At 44.7% G+C, this 17,355-nt stretch overlaps 1 protein-coding gene across 4 annotated transcripts in view; it reads left to right on the top strand.

Moving 5' to 3' along the window:
* Window positions 1-17,355, top strand: part of PTPRE (protein tyrosine phosphatase, receptor type E) — a 180,599-nt gene that overhangs the window by 73,361 nt on the left and 89,883 nt on the right. Inside the window, exon 2 of one of the 4 annotated variants that reach the window (XM_025397040.1) lies at window positions 3,372-3,394. The exons of 2 other annotated variants lie outside the window; for them this stretch is intronic. The gene's annotated coding sequence lies outside the window, so the exon portion shown is untranslated. Of the gene's footprint in view, window positions 1-3,371; window positions 3,395-8,361; window positions 8,472-17,355 lie in introns of those variants that run through there. One more of the 4 variants, XM_025397042.1, reaches the window with a different exon arrangement.

The following is a 17,355-nucleotide window of genomic DNA, read 5'->3' on the forward strand; positions in this document are numbered from 1 at the left end:
GTGGTGGGTGCCTGTAATCCCAGCTACTCAGGAGTCTGAGGCAGGAGAATCACTTGAACCCAGGAGGCAGAGGCTGCAGTGAGCCAAGATCCCGCTGCTGCACTCCAGCCTGGGTGATAGAGCGAGACGCCGTCTCAAAAAATAAATGAACAAATAAAAATTTAAAAACAGTAAAGTGGGTTTTGCCTTACCTACTAGGATAGTTGTTAGATGTTGGAGAAACCCCCCAAGCAGCGTCCAAGGCACTCCACAGCCCAATAAATCTAAACTCGTCTCTCCTTCCCCTTACCCGTTCAAGAGAACAACAGGAAGCTTTCCAGTGAGTGGAAGGACATTGTGTCAGCTTCTCACTGACCCCACTTCGCGAATCTGTCTGCTCGAACCAACCTCCCCAACCCCCAGCTTTTAAATGTTCCTCTTTCACAGTTTCAAACCTGTAGCTCAATACTACAGTAGCCATCGGCGTCACAGTATTGGCCTAATGGAAGTCTTCACTGGGTAAAGGTTTACTTTAGAGAACATTATGATTGGTCTTTGCTCTAATTCTTTAAGAAACTGATAGTTGTGGTTTCATACTATCATGTGTGAGCCACAAACCAATAAAATACATGATCTATTTGTAGAACAAAAATTAGCAGAATGTTGTAGTGCACACCTGTAGTCCCAGCTACTTCGGAGGCTGAGGCAAGAGGACTGCTTGAGCCCAGGAGGTTGAGACTGTAGTGAGCCATGATTGCACCACTGCACAATAAGGCAAGAGTTCAGTGTATTCTTGCCTTAGTTTTTAAAGTTAGCCCCAAGTTTAATTTCAAATTATGATTTGTGTTTGATTGGGGTTGTCAATCGTGCAACCATTGACAAAGTGCCAACAGGTACTACCAAAATTGGTCTTTTCCCTTGTGATTTTAGTCTGGTTTGACTCAAGCCTGCTGCCGCTGTCTGCAGCCCCGCTCCAGAAACTTCTGCATAGCATTGGGTTTTATTTTACATTAAAAGGAATCAGCATTGCATTGGAAGATTGATCATTTCTATCAATCCTCTTGAGATATTGGAGGTATAACTTCCATTCCTGGCTTCTTTCCTCACTTGGCTCCAGTCAAACACCACGAGTCACTCTTTTTAGCATCTTTTCTGATTCATTTCGGAGAGTGGAAAGGATGTACTCTTGTAATAAGTTATTCCTACGAAAGAGCAGTTCCCCTATCTGCAGTGATCCTCAAGTAATCATTTATTGCCCAAAAACCGATTCCCTCTCAATCCCCTGCCATCGTGCTGTATGTTATACTGGGTTCCACTGCACCCTGGAAACCCTCTGTGCTTTAATATGTTATTCAACAGACTTTCCCCAGTTGTTTTATATAGCTGCCCTGGTAGATGCTTTGGTATTATATAGACTGTCTTATACATTTCATTTATAATTGTTGTTAGTATATATAAATCTTTTTTTTTGTATTAGTACTTTGCACCTTGTGACCTTAACTTATATATTGCCTCTAGTGGCTCTAGTGGCTATTTTTGAATCCTTTGGTATTTTCTCTGTAGACTATTACGTCATCTGAGAATAAAGTTTTATTTTTTTTCTTTTCAATGCTTCTATCTTTTAATTCTTTTTCCTAACTTGTTGCATTGGCTATGATTTCCAGGATAATGTTAAATAGGAGTGGGACAAATCCTTGCTTTGTTCCCAGTATTGGGGAGAGGTATTAAGTCTTTTCCATTAAGAAGAATTTGAGCTGTAGATTTGCCCAAATAGACTTAAAATTCCTTAGTAACCAGAAGTATTTTTTCTGCTTCTTGGGCTTCAAACATACCTCATGGGTCAGCTTTTAAATGTATAATAATATGCATTTAAATATTTTTTTAAATATACCAATTTATAACAACTTTTAATTGTATGCTGTAGAGTCTTTATTTGATTTGATTTAAAATATCTAGTTTTATCAGGACTAAGATAGCAGGTAGTCTCTTTTAGTGGAAAACATCATGTACTGAATTCACTGTTTAAAAACAGTGACAATCAAAACGTGCTTCCACCCTTCACCAGTGCAGACATACAGTGATGACTGAGCAAGGACTCTTTCACAGGTAGATAGCAGCCTAATCAATAATCCCAGTGTGAGGCTGCCATGCTGACCACTCAGAACAGAACAAGCAAGCTAAGTTCATCCACTGAGGAATGGGTCAACAAAATCTGGTATATCCATGCAATGGAATATTATTCAGCCATTAAAAGGAATGAAGTACTGATACTTGCTACAACAGGGATAAGTCTCAAAAACGTAATGCTATTATAAGTAAAAGAACCCAGTCACAGAAGGCCACATATAGTGTGAGTCCATTTATATGAAATATTCAGAACAAGCCAATCCATAAAGACAGAAAGAAGATTGGTGTTGCCAGGGGCTGGGGAGAGGATGGAGCTTGGGAGCTAGTGAGCTAATAGTGGGTATGGGGTTTCTTTTTGAATGATGAAAATGTTCTAATATTAGATTATATTGATGGTTTCAAGTTGGGTGAATATACAAAAAACCATTGAACTGTACACTTTAAACAAGTGAACTTTAAGGTGTGAAAATTATATCTCGATAAAACTTTTTTTAAAAAAAAATAACATGAGAGCTAAATTAATGGGAGGCTGGGCATGGAGGCTCATGCCTGTAATCCCAGCACTCTGGGAGCCCGAGGCGGGCAGATCACTTGAGGCCAGGAGTTCGAACAGCCTGGCCGACATGGTGAAACCCCTTCTCTACTAAAAATATAAAAATTAGCTGGGTGTGGTGGCACATACCTGTAGTCCTGGCTACTCAGGAGGCTGAGGCAGGAGAATCACTTGAACTGGGAGGTGAAGGCTGCAGTGAGCCGAGATCGCCCCATTGCACTCCAGCCTGGGCGACAGAGCAAGACTCCGTCTCAAAAAGAAAAAATAATTAATTAATGGGAATGGTCAGGCTAGATAATGATTAAGCTAGAAAGCTGGAGAAAGGGAGATGCCCCAGACTAGGCTGTGAAAGGCTCTTTTGAGGGGAGGATGGGCTAAAGGAACTACTTGAAGGGGAGGGAACCCTGGAGGCCACAGCAGAGGCAGCTGACTGATAGAGCATCTTGGGGGCTAGGTCAGTGGCCACACCCCGCCATCAACTGACCATTAGAGGTTGTATTAAAGTTTGGGGTAGGACATAGTTAAAAGCTGATAATTGCAGCCAAAAGAAGTATCAACTAGATAAAGAGATCTCCAGGAGACCCTGAACAATGAAGCAAAAATGGGATAGTCGACTAGTGCTGTACAGAAGGAAATGGTTAGAATTAGCAGCCAACTCCTGTTAACCAGAAAACTAACTGTTTTTTTTTTTTTCTTCTTCTTTCTTTTTCAGACTATAGCCTTCACGTTCCCTCGGTGAGTACAAAACTTTTTAAAAATTATGTCTGATGTACAGATAACTAGCTTAAGATAATATGTGGGATTTAATTATTAGAAGAGCATTGTCATCTTGAGAAAGAAGGCCATATGGTCAGCGTGTTATATTTGAATTTTATGCCTTACCTTGCTTGAACAGGCTCATATCACACCTTTTTGTTACATCATTTGTGTGTGTGTGTGTGTGCGCGTGTGTGTGTGAAATTTGGCTCAGCTGCTTGATCTCCTGAAATGTATTGTTGAGGACACAGTTTCTACATCCTTTCCTTTCACTGACTTGTCGTTGCTTTCAGAAGGGTCTAGCTTTATCTCAATGGCACACATCCGACCACTGTTCAGGAGCGTGGGGGCACATAATTGCATTGATGGTAACTGCTTCTCAAATTGATCTGCTCTAGAGAAAACTGCTGAAAAGGAGCTTCTCCGGATTGCACGCTCAGTAAAAGCAGTATCAGGGTGTCGCATAATTTTATGCCTTTTGGGTCCAGGCAATGGCAAAATTCCATGGCCTTAATGTCCTTAGAAAGAGAAAACTTTAAACAACGGAGCCCTTTTGCAGTCTACTTAATCAATTTAATGCTGTTAAGTTTCCTAAACAAATCGAAGGACGAAAATCTAAGAGCTTTTGCAGTGTCTGCAGTGTGCGGGCAAGTGGCGCGTGGACTTCTGGGTGTGTCTACTTTCAGCGGGCACCATGATGCCAGCCACCGGGAAGCTGTATTTCCTAAATGTATTGCCTTGTTTGAAAGGCACTGACTCCGTTCTGGAATCATTTTCAGGTCAATGGATCAATTATTGTGCCCTGGTTGGCCCTCTTTTTTAGGCAGGGTGCCCTTTGTGGCACTGTTCCATCTGGGCATCAATGCTTGTGGTCATTCTTGGTGTGATCAAATGCATTTTGACTGTGTAGATCTTGGTAAGGAATGTTAAATAAAAGTAATGATTGATTAAGCTAGAGAAGAGGAATGCCTTCATTTGCCACCTACTAAGTTAATTTTGTTGTCCATGTTCTCCATTGCATCATTATGAGACGTTGTTGATTCTGAATGGGGAACTCTTCTTGGGTAAATGTCAGCGGTGGGATCAAAGAGAAGGATCATTACTGGAATCATATTTACAGGATGGAGGATTAACTATATGAAATCTGCAATCCCTTATTGCCTCAGAATCCTATACAAGGGATGTTGGCTGGTCGATACTGGTTCGAATGCTTATTAAACATGGCTTTCCTTAAAAGCATTGGAGCTGCGTGCTTTATCGAATGCAAGTGTGCCTACCATGCTAGAATGAAATATTTGAGTGTCAGACCCCACAGCTACAGCTCCTTTTAAAATATAGGGCTCAGATTATGATTTGTTACAAGTGTGTGACCTTTGCACCCCTTGTCTCTCCACTCAGTATTGGCCCCTCCGCACCCCGTTTTGCCTTCTGCCACTTCCAAAATTTCGTATTTTTCCTGGCAAGTTGACCTGCTCCCCATCAATAAGTCAGCAGCTCCCGCAGCTGAGTGATCCTGTGACAGGTGCTTCCAGGGCTCCTCCACCTCCTGGCATTGTCTCAAACCCGGCAAGAGATTCAGAAGTGGGTGCCCTGCCCAAGGGTCACTGACTGTGTGTCCAGGAGCTGACTTCCTTTCCTCCCTGCATCCACCATGGGTAGTTGGCAGCCAGAGCAGCTTCAGAGGGCACCTCCCTTTTCCTGGTCTCATCCTTCCTTTGCCTCCATTTCTTTCTTTCTTTTCTTTTTTTTTTTTTTTTGAGACAGAGTTTCACTCTTGTTACCCAGGCTGGAGTGCGATGGCATGATCTCGGCTCACTACAATCTCTGCCTCCCGAGTTCAAGCAATTCTCCTGCCTCAGCCTCCCGAGTAGCTGGAATTACAGGCAAGCACCACCACGTCCAGCTAATTTTGTGTTTTTAGTAGAGACAGGGTTTCTCCATGTTAGTCAGGCTGGTCTCAAACTCCCAACCTCAGATGATCCGCCCGCCTCAGCCTCCCAAAGTGCTGGAATTACAGGCATGAGCCACTGCACCCGGCCCTGCCTCCATTTCAGTGGGAAAGTAAAGCTCTGCTTCAGGAAGATCCTGAGTTCCTAGATTAGGGGTACTTCTGATTCCAGAAATCTTTCTCTGGATACGAGGAAAGGGTTTCGAAGCCTGGGTCTCCTATCTGTGCTGCCTTGTTTGCTGCCTTCGTTTGGGACCTGCCCACTGGGCCACTGATATGGTTTGGCTCTATGTCCCCACCCAAATCTCATCTTGAATTGTACTCCCCTAATTCCCATGTGTTGTGGGAGGGACCTGGTGGGAGATGATTGAATCATGGCGGCAGTTTCCCCCATACTGTTCCCCTCGTAGTAAATAAGTCTCCCGAGATCTGATGGTTTTTTATGGGGTTTCCACTTTTGCTTCTTCCTCATTCTCTTCTCTTGTCTGTGCCATGTGAGACGTACCTTTCACCTTCAGCCATGATTGTGAGGCCTCCCCAGCCATGTGGAACTGTGAGTCCAATAGGCCTCTTTCTTTTGAAAATTGCCCAGTCTTGGGTGTGTCTTTATCAGCGTCATGAAAACGGACTATTACAGCCGCCAAGGTAGAATATCAGACTGATCTATTAGCCCGTTGCATTTTCACTGCTAAGCATTTGAGACTTGTACGGAACATCAGGATATCTGTTAATGGAAGGGAACTTATTTCTCACTTGTGGGATTCAGAGAGGTGCTTTTGAGTCAGTTAGAACTAAAAGGATAGTCCACCTTGGGCAGGGTGGATAAACCCCCTAAGGCTGGAGATGGTGCCACAGCCACCACCCACACTGGCCAGCTGACTGCAGAGGAGCCTAGTCACACGTGCTGGATGAACACATCAGCCGGTGCGAGCCTTCATTTCTCTCATCTATCCATCACTTCCTAGGATGTGATGTGACATTTAAGTGAGATGACCCAAGGTAGGCATTTAATAAAAGCTAGCTATGGACTGGGCACGGTGGCTTACGCCTGTAATCCCAACACTTTGGGAGGCCAAGGCAGGTGGATCATTTGAGATGAGGAGTTCAAGACCAGCCTGTCCAACGTGGTGAAACCCTGTCTCTACTAAAAATACAAAAATTAGCCGGGTGGTAGTGGCACGTGCTTGTAATCCCAGCTACTTGGGAGGCTGAGGCAGGAGTATTGCTTGAGCCTGGGAGGTGGAGGTTGCAGTGAGCCAAGATTGCGCCACTGCACTCCAGCCTGAGTGACAATGTGAGACCCTGTCTCCAAAAATAAAAATAAATAAAAGCTAACTAACTGTGGTTATCACTGCTACTCTTATTATGATCGTCATCACAGAATCATGGCAACTGTTTCCAAATTTAAGGAAGATATTGAACTGGATTGTAACATATATGCTGGTACCATAGTGGGTATCAAAAGGAGTTCCCTTTACTAGCAGTAATCCACTTTTTCACTTTAAAAAACTTTATTAATATTTGACATCTAGACCGGGCACAGTAGCTCACACCTGTAATCCCAGCACTTTGGGAGGCCGAGGAGTTCAAGACCAGCCTGGCCAACATGGTGAAACTTTGTATCTACTAAAAATACAAAAATTAACTGAACGTGGTGGCGGGCACCTGCTACTTGAGAGGCTGAGGCATGAGAATTGCTTAAACCTGGAAGGTGGAGCTTGCAGTGAGCCAAGATCACACCACTGCACTCCAACCTGGGTGAAAGAGCGAGACTTGTCTCAAAATAAATAAATAAATAAATAAATAAATAAATAAATAAATAACATCCAAAAAAATGAGTCAAGTCTTTTTTCCTGTTAAGCTGGATTAGGAGGGTCTCTTGAGTAGAGTCACCCGTTCCCATGTTTTCCTTTCCTTTTTCTTTGTCTTTAACAATAGGTTTGTGAAAATAACACCATAGTTCATATCAATGATCAAATATGACCAAAGTTCCTTCAACTGGAGAATGCTTACAACTCTCTGGGTCTCTCGCATAGTATTTATTGCAATGGAATTTCAGAATTGAGAATTTATAAAAGATATATCATTAAGGTTTAAATATTTTCTCCAGACTCTTTGAGGTCTTATATTGTTATACCTAAGGGTATCCACTACAAAGTAAAATTAAATGATTCTGTAACTTGACGATTTCACTTGGGTTCATGGAAATACCCAAGGAATAAAAGAAAACGAAATTAACGTGTGAATATTCAGCAACCGTGAGTTTCAATTTTAAAACGTACTTAGGCTTCCCTTCACTCGCTTGCTCTTCTTTAGTAATCTATTTCCTCCTCTGTCACTTTTAAGAAGTGTGATTTTTTTCTCTTCTGACTCATTTGTGTTTCTTGATGTTGATTTGAACGGCTACCATGACAGAAAAAAAAAAAATCTGTTATTTTTAAAATAAAGTTCAGGGTTCTGACAGGCAGGGAGACCACTCCAAGCTTGCTTCTGGCTGCGTCCGCTGGGGTAATGTTTCCAGCAGGGCAGGAGCTATACACCCCGGGCCGGCCTTCGGAATCCCAGAAAGAAGTGAGAAGCCTGGTGGGCAGAGCACATACAAAATTAAAGCTTTCTGAGACATGTGATTCCTGTTTCCCTTCTTCATCACATACTTGGGTTTTTTATTAGCACCAATGGATTCCATGGGTTTCTATCCGAGCCACAGTACAAATTATTCTCCTGGTGACTGAATTAGAAGTTGACAGTAAGTTGGAAGAATGCCTTTGGATCTGACATGACGAACAGATTAATCCTTCATGTATTTCCATTTCCATTCCTCCCTCCCCCCGGGAAAGTTTCCGCATTCTTTCAAGAAGTGCCTCCTAAAGGAGCCTAGTAGGTAATCCTTTGTCACAGAGCAAAGGCCTGGGCGTTAATCAGTCACAGTTTCCCCTAAGAGGAAATAGGAACACAGATTTCCTATATAAACTCATGTCTCATCACCGTGTTCACAGCAGACCCAGTTCAGAGTTGGAATTCTTCTAGAAATCGTTTCTCAGCTGACAGGGAAACATGGATTCTCCAAGGCCAGGATGGTTTCCCAGCGTCTTCCCAGGAAGACAAGAGGTAACGGGGGAGCTCAGAGGGGCCTTTCTTGTCTCTTTGGTTTTATGTCATGGTTGCTTCTAATATAATTTCTAAAGTATCTAAAAATCAGGCTAAAGAATATTACCAGGAAGGCGTCGTTAAATGAAAATTTGGCAAGCCTCTTAGTTACCTTTATCCAGCTCTGTGCAGGAAATCTGGGATCTATGCTTCAGGAAACCATTTCCAGTCCACCACGCCTCGGTCAATAGTGCCCTGGGGATGGCACAGAAGCATTGTCTGTTTGGGCCTGTGGGTTGTCAGACAGCCAAGAATCCAAGGTGAGGTTCACCTTTTTAGAAAAACAGTCCCTAACAATTGCTGGGGACATAGGCCGGCTCGATGACACAGGAAAATCCCACCCATTGTAAACTGGACATTTTCTATCTTTGTAATCAAAACTGCCCTCTTCATTTTTCTTAACAACTAGATTTGTGAAGTGGCATTTTAATTAAAAGTGACACACAGAGCAAGCGTGAGGGACCTGGTCTGCAGGCCAGTGAGCTGGTCTTCAAGGAGCTTGTCTTCAGGCTCCTGAGGACACAGGGCCGGTACTCTGTGTGTAAGGGTTTCCTGCCTGTGCAGTTCATGCTGCAGAAACAGATGATATTGTCGGCTGCAGATGTGTGCCAACTGCCTAAGGGATGGCATCATTCATATTAGGAGAAAGAAGACAAGAAATTTATAAACACTTTTGGGTATGTGAGTTACAGAGAGATTTCTCAGACCCGGCAGTACATCAGGATGAGGTCTGGTGCCAAATGCAAGGGCCGTGAGTGGACCAGTCCTACCAGATATATGAACTCACCCTCAACTGCAGCTCCATCCCCTGGGGGTGGCCCCCTGTGGATTGAACAACAGGAAAGGGGATCACATTCTGCTCAAAAATGACCATTTGCAGTGACTTTTTTTTTTTTTTTTTTTTGAGACTGAGTCTCCCTCTATCACTCAGGCTGGAGTTCATTGGCACAACCTTGGCTCACTGCAAACTGCCTCCCGGGTTCAAGAGATTCTCCTGCCTCCACCTCCTGAGTAGCTGGGATTACAGGCGCCTGCCACCACGCCCAGCTAATTTTTATGTTTTTAGTAGAGATGGGTTTTGCCATATTGGCCAGGCTGGTCTCAAACTCCTGACCTCAGGTGATCCGCCCACCTCGGACTCCCAAAGTGCTGGGATTACAGGCGTGAGCCACCATGCCCAGCCTGCGGTGACTTTTTAAAGCTGCTTATACACATGAACATAAAGATGGAAACAACAGACACGGGGAACTCCAAAAGGGAGAAGGGAGGGAGGAGAGCAAGTGTTGAAAAACTATCTATTGGGTACTATGTTCACTACTGGGGTGATGGGTTCAATAGAAGCCCAAAGCCCAAACAAACCTGCACGCATACTCTGGAATCTACAATAACATTTTTAAAAAACTGCTTATTATGTTGCAGAGTTTGGTAAAAATTATTTAAAATGTTAAGAAAGGAAGGATCTCTGTGGAACTACTGAACAAAAACATGTCATACAATAGATTTTCTGAGTAGCTTTTCTCCTTGTTTTGAATAGAAATAAGCATAAGCAAAAAAACAAAAACTGGATTTGTGTTTATTTTATGATGAGGGCTGATTCAGTTCTAACAACTTTAAAAAATATGTTGATAGTATTTAACTGATTTCAAAAAACTCTACCAAGATTCATCTGCTGTCAGAAATGGTGCAGATTTCATGTTCAAGTGCTATAACATATACATATAGATAGCTTCTTAAAGCTATATATATTATATTTTACATATACATATTATGTATTTAAAGCTATCATGTTATCATGTTGCTGCTGAGAAATGAATTTTTTAAAATATCATGTTTGTGGAAATTATTATTTAGAAAAACAGGATTTGCTCCATTTCCTGTTTTTCCAGATAACTTATGTGCCTTATGCTTAAACAGAAATTGCATTTCTGATAAGGCGCATACGTAGAGAGCACTTATTTACAAAGCAAGCTCAAATTCATGATTTCATGTGGGTCCCCTAAACACGAGGAGGCAGCCGTCCAGGCGTGCCTTGTCACCTCTCCCTTAAAGAGGGGAAAACAGAGACCCAAGCAGGCTGGATACATGAGTTGTAGGACAGTGGAAAGGAAGCGCCAGTCCCCTGCGGTGCTCCCTCAGACGGAAATGGTGCTCCTCTCCAACTGAAAAAACAGTCAGCTTTTATTACCACCACCAAAGGTGAAGTTCAGACCTGCCAAAAGAAAAACTTTTCCATTATTAAAAACATGATTTGACAGTTATGCAAGTGACAGAGAACATTAACAAATAAGAGCATATCCTGTGGATTCTGCAAACGGTTTGCTGGTTGATAATTATATTTTGGAACAGTTTTATGATCACTTGAGTTGATCTTGGCCAGAGTTCCCAATTATTTCTGCATGTTATCTGCTGACCGAATGCAGCTTTCTAATCTCTTTTCGCACACTTGGCATGTTTCCTTTCCGCACAGCCAATAATTTGTTCGTTCGCTCACTGAGGGTTTATCAGGGTTTATCAGGTATCTCTTGCAAGCTCATGATTGTGCAAGATCTTGAAAAATGAAGTGGTTGATTCCAGTTCTAATTTCAGGAAATATTTCTTAGACAGCCAATATTTGAGTCCTTTCTCTACTAAGTATAAATATGTGTTTTGCCCAGGAGCCTAGCAAAATGATTGATTAGAAAGATTTTAGTTCTAGAAAGTCAAATTACCCCTGTAATCCCAGCACTTTGGGAGGCTGAGGTGGTTGGATTACTTGAGGTCAGGAGTTCGAGACCAGCCTGGCCAGTATAGTGAAACCCCATCTCCAATAAAAATACAAAAATTAGGCTGGCAAGGTGGCACATGCCTGTAATCGCAGCTACTCAGGAGGCAGAGGCAGGAGAATCGCTTGAAGGCAGGAGAATCACTTGAACCCAGGAGGCGGAGGTTGCAATGAGCTGAGACTGCACCATTGCACTCCAGCCTGGGCAACAGAGCACGACTCCATCTCAAAAAAAAAAAAAAAAAAAAAACAAAGAAGACAGTTGAATTACTTAGACTTGTCACTTCATCACTCTGAGTCACACCTTCTTGGTCTAAAACATAAAGGGCTGGGTGAGAATTGTTTAAAGATATCTTTAAGACCTCGAGGTCTATGCTCTAGGGTGGTGCTGGTCTGGGTTTGGAGTTAGCAACAGAAATCCCCAGAAAGTAACTACTGCAGGTGTCAGCCATGACTGGGACCAGCCGCGCTCATCTCCTTGTCTTGCAGGATGAGGTCTGCATGTTTTGGGGCGAATGTTTTGTCGTCTTCCTATGAGAAAGCAGCACTGGCCTGGGGGGCTTGCTCCTCCTGCCTCCCTCATTTGTTTTTCCTCTCTCACTGCTCTCCAAAAGAAGCGAGAACATTTTTTTGAAACACATTTTTTAATGGAAAATTTTTATATGAAATATGGTCATTTCCTTTTTATAATATTGCTTATATTCAGGAAGGAAAAGCTGAGAATCCGTGGGCTTTGATTTTAAAACTCAAACAGAAATGTTAGTTAATAAAACAAAGGTATTTTTCCCACTGTTCTGAGGGCCGTTCTGGCAAATGGTTCTGGGGGCCGTGTGATGGTTTATGTTACTAGAAGTGATTCACTGGGAAGCTGAACCACTTCATCTCGTCAGAAACCATGGAAACCCTCGATGCCACTCTGCTCCCCTCTTCGGGGAGTTCTCAACAGAAGACGCTGGAAAGTGGATGTCACTGGGATGAAGTTAGAAATCCCAAAAGTGCACTATTTGAGCAAGATCGAATTCAAAGGCATCACTGTTTTCAAAACCTGTTTTTGGCTTCCTTCCAATCTGAAGCCAACACCGACGTTCTGTTATGCTGTTTCCCGTTGTGGGCGGATTGACTTAATTTTTAATGAGTGATTCACCACTCATGGCTGTATGTTTTCCGCCTGCTGAGCTGAGAATTAAGTCATGTTTCCTTTAAAAAATTCTTTTTGATATCAACTGAGTAATGTGGTTCACAGTGTTTGAGACAAGGAGACATGTTAATATCACTTAAAAGAAGGCATTTAACCTGACCTAGGCTCTTAAGACACGGCAATCATGACGCCATCATGACTGGAATGCTCTAGAAAAGGAGTCTGTCTCATTCAGCTTTCAAAAACATTTCTTTCTGTAAGAATATTTTCCAAAGTTGTGCAATTTTTTGAAACATTTTTTGAGGGTAGTACAAATCCAATCCATTTGGGAAGTCACGTGGCAGGTTTCCTAATGGGAAGCCTGGTAATATCGTGCGTTTTCCCACAGTGTTCGCAGTGTCTCACCCCTGTCCACTCTGATTACTCCAACTGGCCTCTGCCCATCCAGCAGGGGTCTGGCAATCCTTTCTGATCCATAATTTTTATTAAAATAGCACCAGAGGTACTTGTGGCCACCAGAGCTATTTAGCTCCTGCCTTGGGCCCCACCCCTTACCAAACTATTCCCTCTCCTGGGCCCCTCAACACCACTCCTTCAGGATGACTCTGAAGCACAGGCCGCCCCATCTTTACAGTGAGTCCCTCCTGCCTGACCTGAGCACAGACCAGTGAGCCCACCGAGTGAGCAGTTGAAGCTCATCCCTGTGCCCAGCACCTCAGGGCCCCCAGGATCAGATTTTACCCAGTAGAACCCAAGAACCTAGAGGATGGGAAACACAGCCAGCAAGGAGGCGGCAGGAGGGGTGCAAATCAGAGGGGTAAGACAGGGAGGCTGGAGGGGCAGGTGGAGCATTTGGGAGTCAGTCGAGGGGGAAAACAACATGACCAGAAAAGGAGCAGAGGTGGGGCCTGCGAGGCTCAGGTGCCGAGTGTCTGTGCTAAGCAGCCACGTGAGGGTCAGCAGGTCACCCCTCTTCTAAGGCCATCCATCTCCCTAGCCACCCAGTGGAGCCACCTCTGCAAGGCTCTAGGGTTCTTGCCATCCAGGTTGGGCCCTCAGAAGAAACTGAAAAGTTCTAGCACAAAATTCATAGCACACTGAAAATACAAGGGGTGGCAGCTGGGGGTCGCTTTCCTTAGGGGACGATCTGCTCTTATCCTAGCATCTTGGGCCTTGGCTCAGGGCTTCCTGAAGCTGAGCTTCCCTGGAGAGGAGGCCCCCTGTGCAGGGCAGCTGCTCGCCAGTGCTCCTGGGCCTAGGGGCACTCAGGAAAACACCTGGGTACCCTCAGAGCCGGACTGCAGGCCTGGAGCCACTCCTTTTGCTGATGCACTTGCATCAGAAAGCCACACACCTGCTCTAGAAACCTAGGTACCAGGTCTAAAATCCAGACACAGCATCAGGAGCCCAAATACCTGGTTAGAATCCAAGTCCCCAGTCAGAAAACTAAATACCATGCAACAAATCCAAATCCCTCTTCAGAAACCCAAATACGTGGTCAGAAAGCCGAGTACGTGCCCAGGCATTTGTAATAACCGTGTAAGTGGGAGTCTTCATTTTTCTCCAGAACAGGTAGCCCCTTTCTGAAATTCATCATAAAGCTAAAAAAAAAAAATTGTTTTATTTCAGTGAGGCTGTAGTGCATTTTTTAATGTGTCTGCTGTTTGTATCACAGTGTGCCTGGGACATTTGAAAAAGTTTGAAGTTGCCCCTGGGCACAGAATCTAGGGTCCTGATTGAAAATGAGCAGAGGGTTGAGGAAATAGACTCACTGAAATTGCGTATTCAGGTCTATGAAAGACAGAGAACTACATCGGGGTGTCACAGCAACCTGGGGGATCCTTCTCTAAGTTTCTTAAATCCCCAGGAAAGGATTTTCTTCGAGGACGTGGTTAAAAGGAAATGAACTACTAATCTTGAGAAATGAAAAGTCAAGTTCAGAGAATGGCCTAAGAGTTCTGAGTGATCAGAGAGTGCATGTTTTCTCTAACTTCCATTTTCTACTGTATCCATAATTTATATGATGTGTGATGCATACATGAAGCTAATGTGTGGTGGGGCCACCGCAGAGGGACAGAAAACAGCTGATGTGGAAGCCATGCCTGACTGTCACAGATGGGGGTGGGGGGTCCAGGGTCTCAGCTCCTGGAGGGGGCGAGGGAGCCCATTGTCCTGGGATCCCCAGGGCTTACCCAGCGTGCATTGTGCGTCGGGTCTCAGGAACCTGCGTTGCTGATGGATGTGTGAATGAGTGGACAGGCGTGGAGGACGGGGGAGTAGGGAGAAGACAGTTCTATCTTTGCGTTCTTCACAGAGCCTGGGGCAGCACTTAGCACAAACAGGGCTGGCTACTTAAAACCCGGGGTCACTCGTTCAAAAGGCAGGAAAAAAAGCTTTTTCCTTTCTTCGTGTTCTCTCTCTGGACCTTTCATAGTGCTGTGTGTATGTGTGTGTGTGTGGGTGTGTGTGTGTGTTTTACCTTTTATTTAATGTCACATTCCCCCAGGCACTAGGATACTCTCACTGCCTTCAACTGGGCAGGTAGAGGGCGTCCATCCAGCCCCCATCCTCCCTGTTGAGGAGTCGGGGGAGTCTCAGTTGCTGGCCGGGGCAGGAAGTGGACAGTCAAGAACCCAGCGGGGCGGGGGCAGGAGGTGGGCCAGGTGTGAGGTGAGGGGCCATACCCCGGCACATGTCCCATTGCCCCACCAGAGTTCCCTCACAAAACACAAGTTCGGAGAGAAAATTCTTATGACAGGTGAAGGTAGCAGTTACAGAGCATTAAGCCCTAAGCACGAGGGACTCTCTCTGAGTGAGGGCCTGAGCACTGCTCTGCTCTCGCGTCCCCAAAGCCCACCCTGAGTACGAGAAGTGAGGGACAGAGTCCTGCAGCGTCCACCCCGTGGTGACTGGTGAAGGGTTTTCTTTTCCAGGGGGAGCACAGCCAGAGCTCTCTTCTCTGAGTCCATCATTAGTTTCCAGAAAAGTCTTCCCTGCCCACCCCATCTGAGGCTACCTGTCTGACTTCCAGCCCCAAGTTACTTTCTGTACCCCCGATTTACTTTATATTGTCATTAAAGCGCTTACCAGTATTTGGAACTGTGGTATTTACCCATTCTCTCACCCGCAAGAACGCAGGCCCCATAGGATGGGGATCCCATCCCTCTGTCCCCTCGCACAAGTGCTGGCATGAGAGAGGCACCCAGTGAATTTTAGGTGCATGAATGTGTAGTCCTTACATGACTTTATATCCTTTTAGAAGCAAGCTGGATATAAATAAATAAATGAAATCCGGTGGCTCACGCCTGTAATACCAGCAGTTTGGGAGGTCGAGGCGGATGGATCATGAAGTCAGGAGATAGAGACCATCTTGGCTAACACGGTGAAACCCGTCTCCACTAAAAATACAAAAAAATTAGCCAGGCGTGGTGGTGGGCACCTGTAGTCCCAGCTACTCAGGAGGCTGAGGCAGGAGAACAGCGTGAACCCAGGAGGTGGAGCTTCCAGTGAGCGGAGATCGCACCACTGCACTCCAGCCTGGGAGACAGAGCGAGACTCTGTCTCAAAAAATAAATAAATAAATAAATAAATAAATAAATAAATAAATAAGTCAACTAACACCTCCAAGTGTCTCAGTCAATTTTCAGTGATTTTTCTCTGTCCAACACCAGACTAGCTTCAGTGATTTCTTTCACTGATGTGGCCACATTTGTTTTGTTTTATTTTGTGGCCATGCAGACGGATGTCCCAGGGGCTGTTAGTCCTCCTGACTCCCTGCTAGAACACAGGGGAGAGCCTCATTTCAGGTCTGCACTGGCCCCAAACTGGGCCAAGACTGCACATTTCAGTTCACTTTGGGTTTCTGATACCAGTTCTCTCCCCAGTCCCCCTTCCCCAGGATTCCTAAGAGCTAAGGGATGTGCCCACCAATCCAAGCCACCTACTAGCATTGAACTTCTGTCTTGAAAGGGATATGGTTTTGAACCAGTCACTGGGAGATGCGTTCTAAGGTGAGGCCTTCCTGGTCGATAAACCCGTAGGTGTCGCCCACCAAAAAGAGTAAATCTGACCTCAGCCCCGTCCCACGGTGGTGTCTATTCCATCAGGGCAGAGGGGCAGCAGCTGGCAAGAGAGGCTCAACCCCCACCACTCCTGAGAGCCAGGAGGCCCCAGCATTCAAACTCAGGCTTCACAGATCCACACATCTTTGTTCTCAGAGAGGAGAACCCAAAGTGTGTCTCCCAGTGAGTTCTGGGGATGAGGGAATTATGAATGCACCATGTCTGCTTGTGAGATAAGCTGACCCACCTGGTTCCTCATAGTGGGAGGTGGCTCAAGGGTCAAGTGGCCCATTCTACCTGGTCCTCTTGGTTTTCTTCCATCCCCTTCCCTGGAGATGGTTATGTGCTTTCCTTCTTACTAACAGTAACGTATCCAGAAGCCAAGCAAGCTAGGAGGAGGAGTGAGATCTGGATCTGCAGATCCAGAATAGCAAAATTACCCAGCTGAGGCTTAGCTGACTGTCCAGACCCTGATGGTGGGGTTTAGAATTGGACAACATCCAAGCCCTTCTGTAATTTCATCAGCACCATCATGCAATAAGCTGTTATAAACACCTATATGAAAACCTGTTTTCCAGTGATGCTGCAACATTTGATTAATTCTTCTGGATGGGATAGCAAGATGGCTAAAGCAAGCATTGCTTGCAGTTATGATGAATTTGCTGAGTGTCAGAGGAAAATTGCCAGGCCACAAACTAATCATTCTTAGGTGCCTCATTTACCATTCTGTCCATGTTTATACCAACTCTACACGAGCGTGCACGCGCACACACACACATGCGTGCGAAATATTCCAGACCACCTTGAGCTAAATGAATTTGACCTCTATTTATAAAATGTGCATTAGCGTGAAATGGAGGGGGGCTTTCTTTAAGGGTTCAGCAA

The sequence above is a fragment of the Theropithecus gelada genome, chromosome 9 (assembly GCF_003255815.1).
Source record: "Theropithecus gelada isolate Dixy chromosome 9, Tgel_1.0, whole genome shotgun sequence".
NCBI lineage: Eukaryota > Metazoa > Chordata > Mammalia > Primates > Cercopithecidae > Theropithecus > Theropithecus gelada.